At 28.7% G+C, this 17,735-nt stretch overlaps 1 protein-coding gene across 5 annotated transcripts in view; it reads right to left on the bottom strand.

The window, feature by feature from the left end:
- Window positions 1–17,735, bottom strand: part of LOC106678192 (atrial natriuretic peptide receptor 1) — a 1,188,520-nt gene that overhangs the window by 783,686 nt on the left and 387,099 nt on the right. For 3 of the 5 annotated variants that reach the window (XM_067048969.1, XM_067048970.1, XM_067048968.1), the window contains one exon: window positions 12,274–12,318. The exons of the other annotated variants lie outside the window; for them this stretch is intronic. The gene's annotated coding sequence lies outside the window, so the exon portion shown is untranslated. The remainder of the gene's footprint in view (window positions 1–12,273; window positions 12,319–17,735) is intronic. 5 annotated transcript variants of the gene reach the window in all.

Raw genomic sequence — 17,735 nt, 5'->3', positions numbered from 1 at the left:
AAGGATTTTGGATTGTAAAGATTGGATACGAGAGGAATTCGAAGGTTTAGTGGAGCCCCAAAATAAAAATTAAAAGAAAAATACATAGTATTATTTTAAAAAATATATAAATAAAACACAATGGTTTTTAATCAATATATTTTCTCTTCTAACACGATTCGGGGATACTGTGTTCCCCTCTTTAGTTTTATTTAATTAATTCGTTTAAAAAAAATACAGCACATTTAATACGTAATAATAAAAATTATCTGCATGAGTAATAAAATATCCAATTTATAAATTAATACTAACTATGTTTGAATAAACTTTTAAAAAAATATACATGTGAAATTGAATAAAAATCGAGAAAATAAAGATATTAGTAAGATGAATAAATAAAGACAATTACATACTTTACTATTACATGATATTGATGTGATATGATTATCATATCGGTTTTTAAAAAATAACATTAGTAAGGAGGGATGTTAAATTATCAGTAGAGTTATTCATATCGACTCCTAAGACGGTATTTTATTGTATTATTTCTTACAGGCTAGACGAATATGAAATTTAAAAAGAAACTGTATCATTAATTTTAATACAATATTATCGCTCGCTGAGAACTTTTTTTTTATATTATTTTTTATTTAATAATACAAAAAAAGAAAGAAAAGAAATATCAATTTTTTTTTTAGTTAGTTGAGACAAAAGTGTATAGCCCTGGGATCCGAGACAAAGGCGAATCCCTGCTATGTGATTGCAGGTTTAAGCTAAGTTGACTCTAATTTACATTTCTCTCAGATAGAGTTACATTTCAACCTACTCTCGAGTGGATGTATAAAATTTCCTTCCCACTGGCAAACCATCCACTCTTTGCCAACGTAATATCCGAGACTTTCAAACGTTTCAAAGCAACGAGAGAATCTAATAATTGCTAAAAACTGGTTATAATTGCTTCATTTAAGCGTAAATTCGTACTTAGAATACATAATTAAAGTTTAGTTTTGAATGATACTATTAATAAGAAATTAAAATTGAAATTTTATTACAGTTCGTGTATTCAGCTACTTAAAATAACATCAAATCAAAAAGACTAACAGGAACGAAAATTATTGTTTTTTACCCTTTGCATAGAACTTCAGGTTCTTTTATTTTTCTAAATTTAATTGAACAATAATTGAATCCACATATGTAATAAGAAATCTACTAATTTTTTTTTTTTGGTGCATGTTACAAAAGATATGTCAATAATCTTTTTATTTCCCAACAATTCAACAGTAAATTCAAGCATCTATATGTTGCGTAAATATTTAAAATTGTTATATACAATATATATAATACTCAATAGGTAGGTATTATTATGAAACTTTTAATTAATCATATTTGAATGAACTAACTTAGTCAGGATTAAAAAAAATCAATTTTAAATAAAATAAAATAAATATATTGAAGTTAAAAATATGTACAAAATACTCCATTCAAGAGCTACATGGATTCATTTTTTTTCCAACAATAGGCATTATAACCTAGTAATTAAAAAAAATGTAAAACCCAATTATGGTTCATAAGGAAGTTATGTACCAGACAGTTAAAAAATATATAACTATCCATTTCTTTAAGAACTTCAATTAGGCTTATTGGAGCATTGATAAATTATGAGTTGAGAAAATAGAATCAGTAAGTCCAAAGTAGGCCAGTTGGGTACTTGAAGGAAAAAAAATGCAAACAACAAAAATTTAAAACGGATTTATAAATCAAAATATGATTAATTAAATGCTGATTAAATCATATCACGATACATGGGACTTCCTCTATTTAAAGTCTTACAAAGTAATAAATCTAACACTATAATGATTTGAATAGTTTAAGAGCACTTGATGGTCATTAATGGGTCATGAGCACAAATGGTTACTGGGTCATTTGTAATCTAGCCCCGTTCCCTCTAGGCATTCATTGTTGTTCTTTTTGTCTATCTTCCTTCTTGAGCCATATTCTAGGGTGGAGGGGCCTCGATCCAACGCTGCCAAGCCTCACGGTCCTTTCAGTTGTATTGTTTTTCCTCCAATCCTTAGAATAAAATTCTAGACCTTCCGCGTGTCTCAGAGATTGCTAGTGAGTGCTTCCATTCGCTCGCATTCGTTGTTAAATAGGGTAAAAGACCTGTCATTAAGTACGTAGGATATCTTGTAGAAGTTTTCTTTTTATTATAACTTCACAATTTTTTCAATGAATATGGTTTTTCCATGATTTTTTTCCTATTTACATTAAATTAAATATATAGAATCATTTTCTGATTAAATTTTATTCTGATTTCTCTCAGCTTAGTCTGGTTTATTCTTATTAAATAATATCTTTGGCAATTCAGTTTAAAATTGTTAGCAATTGCAGCCAACCACGCTTTATATGAAAATGGGCGAAATTTGTTTTTAAACATTACTTCAAACTAGTAATCTAAACTTCATTTTTTAGCTTCCTGTAAATTAATCGACAGTTTTTTCATAATATCGCCTTTATTGTATAATTTAAGATAAATGAAGATAATATACATTGAAATATTTATAAAATAAAACACTTTTCAACATAAATTAGAAGAAAAATCAGGAGGACATATATATTATTTTCTTAATTTGTTTCATTATATGACCTACACAGAGTATAATTTTTTAAAGCAAATAATAAATAAAAACACAATGGTTCTTAATCCATATATTTTCTCTTATAGGACGTTTCGGGGTTCTTGTGTTCCCTTCTTGAGCTTTATATAATTAACTCTTTTTAAGAAAACAAGACAAAAACCAACAGCACATTTAATACGTAATAATAAAACTGCATAAGTAATAAAATATCCAAATCATAAATTAATACTAACAGTGTTTGTAAAACCTTAAAAAAATATATAAGTGACATTGAATAAAAATAGAGAAATAAAAAAAATAGTAAGATAAATAAATAAAGACGATTATATTTTTTTTTTATTAATCTGAAGAATTGCATATTTTATTATTACATGATTATCATATCAGTTTTTATTGTCAGAAATTGCAGTCATTAATTATTTGAATAAATCAATTATCAAATTAGTAATTAAAAAATTAACAGTTAACCTTTCTGCATTCAATTAATTATGCATAAAGTTCGTCAAAGCTGCTTGCTTAGCGAGAATAAATTATCCAATAGCTTGATCAAGTATGCAACTAATCGTAAACTCTATCAGCTTGAATATAACTTTAAACATCTCAATATAAAATAAACCAACTTATAATGAAATATTTATGTCTGTCTGAAATCTAAAAAATTAAAAATTAATTTAAAAAATCGTAGTGTAAATTATAATTCATTGAAACTCAAAAGGAGGTGATACAATTATTATTATCATTATATGGGCGACAGACCATGGAGGACTAAGTCCTCGCGCGATGTATATATATAAAATACATCGTATCTATAGGTAAAAAAGTTTATATCTAACACAATACATATACTTATTTAATAACTACTTAAACAATTTACTTATTGTAAATTATCATGATAATATTTATGATATAATATGTAATATGATATATACATTGAAAATGGGCTTCAATACTTTGTAGTGTTATACTTAAAGCAAATTACAAAATTTAATAATAATTGACAAAAAAACAAAAAAAAATAAACGAAATAGGATTTTTAGTAATATTAATATGTAGTTATTTAGAAACTGTAAATAAAAACATTTTTAAGTTATTAAATTAGTTTTCAATTCAAAGATGAATACATAAAAATGTATTCGATATGAGAGTCACTTTCTTGATTCATACAAATTATATTTCAATTTATGAATAATGATTGTTTTTTAATTATTGTTGATTTAGAAGTTAAAAATAAATATATATTAATTAAATTGATTGAAATATATGATAAAATAAATTAGGCGCAGTAAATGGATGATACCATAGGCCTAACCTGTTGAAGGGAAGTTTTTTTTGATAAACAATGATTTTAAGTTTAAATGTCGTAAAGAAGAAACATCTATATATCTTTTAAATCTATATTATTTTAATATATTTTAAGTTTATATTTTTTGTTACCTGCATTGTAATAAATTAATTTAGTGAATGGGAAAATCATTTACAAGGTAAGTTAGAAGAAATGTTTGTGTGAGATAAATTATATGTTATAATATGCAAATTTTAGGCTGTCTATCTGATAATGACCTAAGGGCCGAAGCGTCGGAGAGTTAATAGAAGTTTTTAGATTTATATCTTTGATGCGCGGTTTTTGAGATACAAATTTTTCAAAATAAATTCACTAACTACTGATCTTTCAGAACGTTCTGTACAAGATGTTTATGAAATATTGCTTTTTAAAAAGCTATATCACGAGAACTATTGAACGAAAATAGCTCTATTAGGGATTAAAGTTTAAAAAATTTACTCTACTTCAAATGATGTTCTCTTAGATTTTCTATTGTTGTTGGTAGTTTTAAAGAAATAGAGCTCCGAATGAAATATTAATTATTTTTAACGTTTTTAAAAAGCCGCCATTTTTTATACCCCTTACGTATAATTTTGACTAGTAATTATATATAGTTTTCATTAAAGTAATCGAAAATTGGGGTGAAATAACTGACTTTTTTCTCCTCTTGGGCTCCTGTTCTATAATGGCTTAAGTCACTTTTTGAGCATTTGTAGATTATGTTGTATTATAGGACCAAATCAGAGCTACCGGTTGGTATTAAGGTCTTTATACTTCAGATAGACTGACTAATATATTGTTTTATAAAAATATCAATAATTATATTTTACTTAATGTTTTGAACTTTTTTGTTTCTCTCTCCTGAAAAATTCATATTTTTGACTTAAGCTCTTATGACCGCACATCAAAAAAAAAAACCAATAGAATTTATGGTTTTCCTAAAGTAAATTATGATTATATAAGTAAAGCGCTTAATTGAATATTATAGACATTAAATAATGTTTGTATTAATTGTAAATAACAAAAAATTCAAATGAATGAATACATTAAAAAAATGGAGATTAGAATTACAAAAGGCCTTCAATTAATTAGTAATCGGAAATTTAATCGTAATTAGCCATTCCGAAGCTAAATAACACCATCTGCGGCTGAGATAACGGCAGCAACCGAAATTCACCTGAGAGCCACTTCATATTGAAAACGGAGACTGTAAAATGACGTGCTCTTCTCGGTTTACATTCTCTGCTCGTTCATTTATTGAGGCATTTCCATATTGAATGTTTCCCTTAGTACAATGAGTAATGGCTATGAGTGGTATAATTACTGGGTTTAATTTGATAAGAGCTGTGGTTAAAAGAATACGATAACCCATATAATGTAAGTTTTACAGAAGATTAATTTCGGGAAATTCCACAATACTTATGTAGTGTTTTTTTATAGTTCATAATCCATAACATTACATGTTTATATGTCCAAATTGAGATTCTGTACGAACTTACACAATAAATAGTTGTATATATAAGCTAAAACACGTATAATAGGCAATAGAATAGGTGTTCCAGTTTTTAAAATCACAAAATTTACTGACAAAAATATAACTTGATCGGAAGAAAAAAAAAAAAATAAAAAATAAATAAAAAAAATAAATAAAAAATAAATAAAATTTAACGAATATTAGCAAAATTAAATAAAATATAAATGGCGTTGATGACCAATGAAGTTTGGCGCCACTAAAGAACCAAACAAACAAACACGTATAAAAAAGATGAATAAGTAAAAAATGAATATTTATATATCAGTATTTACGAATAAAAATAAGTTTTAAATTTTTTTTTTAATTAAAAAAAAGGAAAATAAAATGAGTTGATAATAGTGTAGTAGTGTGTGTTCTGTATATAAGAAACTTGTTAATACTTTAAATTGATCTAATAAGAATACAATCATTTGTTAGTAGATAATTATTCTAGAAAATTATTAAATGAAACTATGTGATAGTAAACTGTAGCCGTGAGTCCACCTTGTGGGTTCTGGAGCCCTCCTGGGGTCGACCTAGCCTCATAAATTGGGTAAAAATCTGGCGGTCGAGCATCATTTTGACCAAATCACCTCCTTGCACAACCGTTGGTCTAGTAACAGTACTTCCTCATAAAGTACTGCACCATTAGCCCTTCATGGGTTTTAGTGGTACAGATTTTAATTTTAATGTGATAGTAATTGATAAATATAGTTTTTAAATTTAAGTAAACTAATAAAAAGAAAAAAAAAATTGTAAGGCATGTTAGTAGAAATATAATAATATCTGTTGAGTGAATTATAAGTGAATAAAATTAATATAGTAGGTGCCAACTTGATAATGGCCTGACGGCCGAAATGTGGGATAAAAATGAAGTTGAGAGATAAGATTTAAAATATACCCCTGTCTTTATTTAAGCTAGTTCATACAAATAAATGCATTAATCTAAAAAACAAAACACTTTTTTGCATATAATTATTAATAGCATAAAATAATAATTTACTTTTAATATTTCAGCCTCAGAAATTTTGGAGTGAATTTTTTTTTTTTTTAAGGAAATCCAAAGCTGTGATGTTTGCCTAGTTACCTACAGGTGACCAACTTATTGTAACCATGATGGGGATCAAGTTTTTCATTTTGTGGGACCGCCACTTAATGAAGAAAGTCAACCCGCTCGCAGATCTCAGAACGATAGACCTAGACCTAAACATCTGAGCTACGGGCGGCCCCAAAAGCCTTTTATTTGTACAACCAATCGTTCCCGGATACTAACAACAAATAAAAGTTGAAGTTATTACATTCGTTCCAAACAAATTTTATTCAATTGCAACTTATGAAATGTGAAAATTATTCTATTTATTTGTATTAAAGTATCAAAGCAGACCATGTTTAATGGTTCATTCGACATCAAAGGAAATATAATTGATCAATAATAATAAAATAAAATTTATCGAGAATTCAATCTTCAAAGCGCTCCTAATCCAACTGCTTGGCGGACCATTTTTTAATAAATGGGATTAATGCTGTGTTTTAAATATGTTTGGGTCTTTTATCCATTAAACAATTTCAAAGAATTCTATAGAGAAGCGTTTTAGTATTATTATTAACTCAAATTATGATTTGAAGTGGTATTTTATTTTAAAATAAAAAGATTTTTTTTTTCCGGCAATTATTTTCCTAGTAAGTTCTAAACTTCAGGAAGCGAAAAAAATTAACCAAAATTGTATTTTTACTTTGGTTGTATAAATTAAAATTCTGGCCTTATTGGTTACCCTCCAAAATAAAATTATTTATATTAACGATTATAACAGAATAAATATGAGAATATAAAAATATAAATGAATATTTATATACTAATATACATTATGAAATACAATAACATTCGGAAATTTGTTTTCTAACAAACTATACACAAATCGTACATATACTGCACTTACTTACTTAAGGCTAAAAGCAGACAGGTATAATTTTGTAGGTTATAAATAATAAAAACATGTTTAATCAAAAGACTAACTGAAAAGTTGTTCCCCCTGGGAAATAAGAAAGATGATTGAGTAAGCGTCTTCATTTTCATAGAGAAAGAGAGAGAGTGAGAAAGAGGGAGAAATAAAGCATGAGAGAGAGTATTTATGAGAGAGTGAGCGAGAGAGATTTATAACAGTATAATATTCTATACTACTAATAAGATGCCTCCAAAGAGTGTTGAATATCTAGTAAAACTTCGTAAAGATTTTAAATTCTGTGTATCTTATTATTCTATAATCTGTACAAGTTTTCCAGACTTCCTCCTCGGAACTATTTGCGAGTCTGGAGAATTATGTTTGTACTTGAAGTGGGAATATTTTTCAATATATCTTTCTGAATTGAAAGCACTTCTTCATCCTTAGCGTATTATTTGTTCAGTAAACATTCAGAAATCAGGGTGCTCAACGGTATAGAGTCCCACATTTGCACAATTCATTTATAAAGATCAATTATTTTCAATGTCCCTCGCTAGAAGAAAATATATAACAGACAAATAGACACGCACAGAACAAAATATAGAAACAAGGTTTAAAAATTCAAACAATAATATCATGAAATAAGATAAGTTGGCAATTGGCTTACACTGCTCTCCTAAGCTAAATATTCCTATGTGTAAAATTGTAATTGTTCACTCTTTTCCCCAATAATTAACGACTTAACGCCATGCTTAATAATTATAATTAATAATATTTATTTAGTATTAGTATTGAATTTAATTACGTTCATTTTATTTGTTTTATTTTGATTAGAATCTTCGTTTAAAAAAAATATATATATTTATATTTTTTATTCTCATAATTAAGTGTAAAATTAACGGTTCTTTGGGGTTCTTTGGCAGATGTTGCATAGCAACAGATCGACGATCCACGTTTTTTAAATTAGTTGTTGCTAATCAGTCCCCTAGTACAATTCATTACCAGCCTTGTCGGCTTACCATGTGTTTAGACATTTTTTTTTTGTTGATTTTGACTATTATATTACATTGCTAGACTATATCTACGCATTTATTAGGACATTGTGGATTGGATACATTTGGATTGTTAATTTTGATCATTAAAATCCACAATCAGTCCCTGTCTGCCCTCATTAAATGCCACTGTGATCATTTTGATTTTTGTACATCTTGACTATTGATTGTAATTGATGTAATGCGGTTCAATGTGTTTATTAATTCCATTGCGGTAATTAATTTAGTTAAAGTTTGGATACTGGATTAAAGAAATAGTATAGACGTGGCCAACTAACTTTTGACAAATTTGAGAGTTGCAGCGTTATTTATAACTACGAAGCAACAACCTAGGCATATTTTCAGAAAGAAATATCTTTCTCTGACCAGTCAGAGATGTCAGCCAGTTATTTTATTATATACATAATTATTTTGTAAATTGGTTTTTCTATTAATTTTTTTTTTACCTATATACTTTATTTTATTTTAACTCGTTTGTTTTCCGAGCTCATGTTTAGTTCATTAAAGCATTCCTTCAAAAAGTCGATTGAATTAGCTTTAATGATAACTGAAGATGTCACTACCGTTTATTGCTCTAATTTATAAAAAAAATTATGCAGTACTATATAACGAATACTGTAGTTCTGTGTATGTTTTGTTACTTACTATAAGCAATTCTGGACAGAGAAGGTATTTTCTAGAGGCTTAAACACAAATACTTTACATTGACCTCTAGAGAATGACATCTACAATAACTTGGAAATAACGATTCGCTTGATGAGAATCCAGAATGTTTTCTTGTATCCACAAAAAAAGACAAACACCAACAAAGTAATTAAAGAGGGACTCAAAGTAATCAAAGCCTTAAATCGTCCGGCTAATCAGGCAGTAAGCATTCACTTCCACAACTCTCCCAACTCAAGTCTTGTTTCAGCATTGTTTAGAAAACGGTTCTTAGAGAACAGAATGCAAACAGAGGTATAATAGGAGCCAAACAGGTAACATTTTTATTGCTGACGTTAACAAGAATGTTCTTTGTATCGAGGTTCGATTTAAAAGTAATTAAGTCCTTAACACGGGGCAATTACATTAACATGAAATTAACTTAATTGGAAACAGTGTCCTAGAAAGAGTTACAAACTAGCTTAACAAGGTAGCTTAAGTAGTGATACCAACTTTAGACAGCAACATTTCTATTTATGTTTTAAACTTCTCGTGTACAATATAATTTCTATAAAAACATCAATCATTCATTTATCATTGTCTTAAAGTAACATAATAATAAAAATTGTGATTTGTGAGGGGAATATGTAGCCGCGAATCAATCCTGTGGTTTCTGGAGCTCTCCTGGAGTCCACCCAGTCTCATAATTTGGGTACCCTTAATTGGGTAAAAATCTGTGATTCTGACCAAATCACATCCTTGCACAACCGTTGGTATAGTAACACTACTTCCTTACAAAGTACTGAACCCTTCATGGGTTGTAGCAGTACAGATTTTATTTTGTTATTATTTTTTACCTCTACGTCATTATATTTTATCTTTTATTAGTACCAACAACTACCTACTTAATTGACTGTTACGTATATTTCCATGTTTCTTCGTTATTATTTTCTTTTTTCATGTTTCTCTGATTAAGGTCATTATTTCGTTTTGTTTTTCAGCCCGTTATGAAGATCTGAAATTCAGGTCGAAACATGGGCACAAATAAATAAGTTTTGTTTATTTGGGTACTTTTGCTGACCATACCTCCGACTATCTTCACCTCTTATCACCTCATTAAAATTATAAATATTATTTATTATTTTGTTTTTCTCGCTATTGCGGGTTGAGTTTCTGAGGTGAAGGACCTAGAAGTCCAACCACCTTCATATTTTGTTTATTTACTCTGATATTTAAAAACTTTCGTGCTATACGTGCTGTGTCTAAGAGAACCGACTGTTGAGCCTCTCTTAGTACATCAACAGGCACTCCCAAACCATTCACTCCTGCCACTGTCGATTTTGGTACGAGGCTGTTGGTGGATATTATGATTGGAGTTGTGGTAACTCCCTCCAAGTGATACAATTCCTTCAATTCAATCGCCAATTCTTGATATATCCTTAGTTTTTCTCCCACAGTAGAGCTTATATTATTAACGTTTGGGATTCCGACATCAATAAGTTCTGCTCTCTATTCTCTTTGATCAGTAAGGAGGATATCTGGTTTATTATGGCGTACTGTATGGTCCGTAATTATTGATTCATCCCAATAGAGCTTGAGAGGACCTTTTTGGAGGAGTTTATTTGGATGGTACCTGTAATAAGGGGTCTTATTTTCAATTAGGTTATACTTCACAGCCAGAGCGTGATGCAAGATTTTGGCCACATTGTTGTGCCTCTGCAGATATTCAGTACCACCCAGTACTCCACATCCTCCAGTGATATGTTGGATTGATTCGAGCGTTACGGAGCATAATCGACACTTATCCGATACTGTTGCGTCTTTTAGCACATGCTTCCTATATGATCTGGTGGCAATAACCTGATCTTGGATCGCAACCACGAATCCCTCTGTCTCGGAGAATAGCCTTCTAGCTTTTAGCCATTCAACTGATATTAGTTTGTCTACGTAGGCTTCGTTCAGTTGGCTATTGAATCTCTCGTGTAGAGACTTGCTTTTCCATTCCGCCAGTCTTTCTTTTTCTGAAACAATGTTCAGTTTTCTCAGGTTCAGTGCAGTCAGACCATTATCCATTGTAACTATTGTCAGATAAACACTAGTGGTTTTTGAATGGAAATATTGTCTTAGGGATAATTCTTGCTTGCGGCACGCTTCTTCAATATTTATGAAGATTTAGTGAAAATAAAATATGCAAGTAGTTTACACTATGAAATAATTAACTGATTTTAATGTGGATAAAAATACTATGTAACTACAGGAAAGTTAAAGAACAAAAGTTAATATGTATTTTATAAAAATAAAAATATTTTATAAGATTGTTTGAGAAAGAAACAGAAAAAACTGTCGATTAAAATTAATCAATCAAAATCCTGCCATCTATTGGAAAATCCAAAAAATATTAGGGATTCTGGGTCCAACTGGTTTGAAGAGGTTTAAATTGAACAGTCTTTGAGCACAGAGCAACAGTACTTGGCATATTTACAATAAATTTAGGTTAATTGAGTAATCTACAACACGCCCAGGCGAAGGAGGAGAACCCGAAATGAGAGAAGAGAAAAAGAATAATAATTATACAACATAGAGACTTCATTAGTCCAGCATCAATCAGCAACCAAGTAAAATTGTAATATCTTTATTATGCAAAATTATCCCATTCCAAAATTAATTTAAATACTAACCCAACTAAACTAGATTGTATTCCCTTTTTTGTATCATTTTTTCAACAATAGAGGTTTTATTTCCATTTTTCATTATACTTAATTTATTTCAATTCCTTATAAATACTGCCCACAATTAGTTTACCAGCTTACCAATCAGTTTTAGTAAACATTGTACCCACAATTAACACTGACACTTTCGAAAAAGTAATATAATGTAATACCCAAATTATAAGGACGTTTTTACAAAAACGTACCTAAAATAAAAAGACAAACCTTCTAATTGAAAAAAACATTGTATAGTAATACCGGGTGAAGTACAAGATATGCTTTTCTACTTAAGATTTCCTTTTAAAGTTTTACAATCTCAAGTAAAATATTAAAAGGATAACGGTAAATATTATACAGTAAATTTTTAATTCATTATTTCAACAAAAGAAGTAGTAAAATTATTCCTATAACGTAAAGTAATTTATCTTAATTAATTAATTTACAAGTAAATGGAATCTATAATATACTAAAGAACTCACCTATGGGGAACCCTCCTTATGTGTCCTACTCCTCCTTTATTCCGACTGAAAAATTAAAGAAGGTTAGATATAAGATAATTTAATTTATCGAGTTAAATATTGACATTAACTGGCTTTATTGACATTAATATTCATGACAACGTAAATTGATCTGTATTAGCATTTAGTGAATAATGAATGATAGAAATCAGTCATCTATATAATTACTTCGGAAAATTCATCATTCACTAATCAATGAACGTTATGAACTTTTGCAAATAGCGTCAGTTCATGTTTATTCATTTTCTTTGTTGGCTTTTCTACTTTAATTTAACACCTATTTGCTTTTAGGGATCACTGAATACATTAACATGAAAATTCAAAAGTTTACAAACTTTATTTACATCTAAAAGTTGTCAATTATGGGAGGAATTAGTGTATTGACAATTTATTCTACGATTATTTTTTTCCTTTTTAAATGATCAAATTGAATTTCTTTTCGGTTCAATCATTCGATACTAAATCCAAACGATGAAAAATAATGTTTTTCAATAAAATAACATAAACATTTTTCAATATCTGGCTGTTTTCAAGCATATTACGCGAAATTTTTCCGATGAAAAAAAAAAGAAATCAAGAATAATGTCTGTTCTTTAATGACTTCATGACGACTGAAAATAAAATAAAAGAGTAATATATTTTATTTAAAATAACTATTAAAAAAATATACTAGCAGACATAACTACGACGAAATGGAACAAGCATTAGGTTATCACAGTGCTAAACTATGCCTCAGTTGAAAATAAGTGACATATGAATTTTGTTATTACAATATAATTATCATTTTTCAATATTACTTATCACAGTTTCTTTTTTATGTCTATATATAGCTATCTCGTCGACAAATTTGTGAAATAACAGTTATGGTATAGTAAGTTATGGCTTTATTATCCTTGTTTATTAATATACATTTTTAAATATATAATCTAAGTGTTGACCTCACACGGACAGTAATAAAAACATAACATAATACACGACCTTAACCCAAAGGGACAGAACAAGACGATTACGTTCTCACGATTACTTACACTAAAATATAATATAGATTCTGATTCAACATACCAACCACCTTTAATTTCACCAATCACACTTTATTTTTCTATGCTTCCTAAATACATTAGGTTGCTATTTCACACAGGATACTTATCAATCCGTAATCGGACATATATAAATTACACATACATGGTATAATCAGAAAAAAGAGATACAATAATAAGATATCATAAACAATTCCCCCCCCCCACATACAGTTTCCTTTTACAATCCATTTCGGTCTGTACAACAAATACAAATGTTTCAATTCATTCCTATTTTTCTTTCTCATTTCTGCTCCTCCAATTTCACCCTTTCAGTGACCCGCTAAAGAAATTCAATATTAGACGGTAATGTGAGATCAGACCATCATTCATAGTCACAGCAGTAGATCAGTTTCCCAAGAACAAACAGATAGATACATTTTATGAGAATAAGACTAACACATAGATTAAAAGGAAAATATAATAAAAAAAAAACGGTTACAGGAAACACTTGAATGGATAAATAAGTTTTAAAAAAATAGTATTAATAAAATAAAATAATTTAATGAATAAATACGTTAAAACACATAAAAAAGAAAAAGTTTCAGTAATGAATTACTTCAAAATTTATAAAGCCACAAAGTCACATATCGTTTTTTTTTTTTTTTTTTTTTTTTTCGTACCTCCCTGACGAAATAAGTACTTGAATTCATACACACACGTAGGTATATGTATATCTGGTACTTTGTAATTCCTTCAATATGTGAACATGAATATGATATGAATATATTCAATATGAATCACGAATCACATATAGTTTTTTTTTTCTAACCTCTTTATTTTAATATCAATACAAATACATAATATATAATACATATATACATATACTATCTTGTTTTGCCATATGGCACTATAAGAGCAATAACAAGTTCCGCTGAAGGCGGGTCTACATTGGTGTCATATTAGCCGGGGGACATATCGTTTTTTTTTCAAACCTCTTTATTTTTTATATGGTATTCATATCATTTTTTCAAACTTCTTTATTTTTTAAATGGTATTCATATCATTTTTTTTTCAAACCTCTTTATTTTTTATATGCTATTCATATCATTTTTTTTTTCAAACCTCTTTATTTTTTATACGGTTACAGAATACAGACTAATATAATGCAATACATTATACATATACAAATAACATTTATAATGTATTGCATTATATTATTCTGTATTCTGTAACCATATAAAAAAATAAAGAGGTTTGAAGGAAAACCATATCATATCGTTTTGATCTCGTCTTCAGTTTGATTTAGATATTTTTATATTCGTGAGAACGTGTATAGGTTCTTCTTAACATCTCTATAAAGTTATTTTAAGTCTATATACAAAATTATTAAACAATTTAGGTTTTTCATGAATTATTTGTTCTAAATCATGTAGGGATAACCCTTCAAAATTGGTTTGAATCATTTTTGGCGTTCTTAAATTCGGCATTCTCTATGAATGTTTAACAAATTTGAAAGTCTCTTGCAAGTCGAAATTGTATTTAACATTTTTTTGATTCCACTGTTACAGCTCCCTCTGCTGTGGGTAAAGTCTCCCCTAAGAGGAGGAGGGGAGATTTTTCTAACGGCGGAATTTTTTAACGGAATAGTGGTGGTAACAGTTATAGTAAATAATTAAGAAGAAAAAAAAGGTTTTGAAAAATCTATGGTGTTCTTTTGGAACAGAGAACTTTGTCACAATTAAAATCTTATTTAAGTTCGCAATTGTCACTTAATTAAACAACACACTAAGATGTGTTACACACGCAAATGTGATAGATTGGAGTGGTAGAAGAGAAATGACTGCGTCTTTCAAGCCCAGTTCATTATGTCAATCACAAATGGACGTGGTATCTGTCCTCAGAGCACCATCCATCACGCCCAGGGATCAACACCACCACCTAAGCTTGGAGGATGTTTGTCTAGTCAGCGAGCATCGATCTTGAATTGTATGCGTGGTCTTATTGCGAGTAAATTGAAAGGGCACCATTTCAGTAAATGGCGTGTTGATGGAACACCTTCTCCTAAGTGGCACAGAACTGGTTAAGATGCGCTGATCGTATGGCAAGAGACGTGTTGTTATTTAGCTGTTGGTTACGTTTTATTTATTTATTTTTTTTAACAGTTTACTTTTTTACCAGTTATCATTTTCAATCATATTACTAAAAAATGCAAATGTAGTAATTTTTTATGCGATTTAGCTGGCCGATTAGAATTGTTATTTATTGGTAATTTAATAATAATTATCCTAGGATATATTCTTAGGAGTTTAACGAGGGGAAAAGCAATTTTTTATAAAATAGAAAAAGAACTTGATCAGCTATTTTTCAGATGCTTTAACTAAACCTTTAAAAAAAATAATAAAGTTAAACCTAATTTATTTTAATATTAAATAAGGTAATTTTCAAAATATGAAACTGATAAAATAATAATTTGGAAAACAGCTATTGGTAATTTATTTTTAGGTCTGACATTATTATTTGTTCAGAGTTAGAAGAAAAAATATAAAAAAAAAACCTCAAAAATTTTAAACCACTACCCTTAAATTAATGAAAAAAATTAATACCATTTAGAAAAAGTATACATTACTTCATTCATTTAGCAATTATCAAATTATTAATTTATAAATGACAGAAATGATCATAGTATTATTATTTGTATGATTACTTCTTTGTAGGAAATAAATTACATACAATAAAAACCAATAATAAATCAATCTTTCCATTCGGTAGAGAGAAATATTATTATCTCTCTAAAATAAAGATGTTAAAAAAAAAACTTTACCGCTACCACTTAAATGATGAAACGAAGGGTACCTACTTAATGAGACTGGGTGGACCCCGGTCTCTGTGAACCCACAGGGTTGACTCACAACTATAGTAACAGAATTAATAATTATTTATCATAGCCGGCATTTTTTTTAATGACATATTTTGTTCATTGTTTTATTTTGTAACAACAAAATTACATATATTTTTATTTTTTTAATAATAGTGCTGAACTCCAGACCCTTCATGAGTTGTAATGGTAATGATAAATAATTAAATATTAACAAATTATTTATATATAATACGAAATCTGTTCCACTACAGCTTATGGAGAGTCTGGTGTTAACAGGGGTTCAGTACTAAACCAACGGTTGTGCTTGCTACTGTACATCGTTAATTAAATTAACATTAATTTTTTTTTGCAGTTTGAATAATATTTTATTTGAATTACTTTTTGATTCAAAGGTTCAAATTATTTCTTAAAATTAAGAGCATGCATGATGCATTATGAAAATGTATAACTAACAAGTTAGTGAAGTTTAAATATACAGGGTGTCCTTGTATACATTTTCTAATCTTCACCAGTTCTTCTCCAGCCCTCTTACCTTTAGAATTTCCAATAGAATGGAAAACGTTTATTAGGGAAAGCCGATAGTAAATCAAAATAATTTAAATATGAATTTATAATAACGACTTTATTGAGACGTGTCCTGAAGGCGCTAATCAACAAAAGCCGTAAATGTTGTTTGACTCATGTTATGGTATGAAAACGATGCGAAAAATTGAACTGACGAGATTAAAATCGATTCATAACATAATTTCCCGTGAAAATCCGTCATCATTTATTTGAGTTTTCACCACCGAGGAAAATATTATGATGACGCATTCAAGAATAAATCCCTCAATTATGATAAGGGATCCTTACAGAGAACTAAGTGCTAAAAAGAGTTTGTACTTTATATTTTTTGTGTGAACAAAGCGTCAAAAATCGTAAGAAATCGTCCCCAGTTTTTGCAAATTTGCAACTTTAGGAAACGTATGAATTAATTGAAATCTGATTTTCAATTAGAATTCGTAAATAAAATTACCTCATCCCATTGGAAATCCTAGGAATAGGTGCAATGGAGAATATATTTAGGACTGAATTAATAAAATACATTTTAAAAAAGTGCATGTCACAGCTAAGGCTCAACGAAAATCATTTCAAAATTCCAATAATTTTAGAGATTAAGGGGAGTAAACATGCATACCGGAACAAAATAAATATTATAGTAGAATTGTAAGTCTAATCTTTGATAAGAGTCATAATTAATTCGACTTACTAGTATTAAGCTAAAATAGTGTGTTCAGTACTAGAACTTTTCAGTTCTCTCTTAGACTCCGTCTAGTGAGGATCGCGGTCTCCCTTTGATGAGAAACAATACAGCTATTGTCCAGTCAGTGTTTATATTTTGAGTGGCTCTCTACAAGTCTACAAGCGATAAGTCAAAGTTTCATTTATTTAAGTTATTTCTTTTCTTTGCGAAGTATATATATTTTATTTACTATCCCTCATTATTTAGTTTGTTTTTCAAATAGATATCTTTTTTTAATCTTAAT

The sequence above is a fragment of the Halyomorpha halys genome, unplaced genomic scaffold (genome assembly GCF_000696795.3).
Source record: "Halyomorpha halys isolate HHAL.00 unplaced genomic scaffold, Hhal_1.1 Scaffold128.1, whole genome shotgun sequence".
In the NCBI taxonomy this organism is placed as follows: Eukaryota; Metazoa; Arthropoda; class Insecta; order Hemiptera; family Pentatomidae; genus Halyomorpha; species Halyomorpha halys.
Note: the sequence above shows the minus strand (reverse complement) of the source record. Positions and strands in the feature narration are given on the sequence as shown.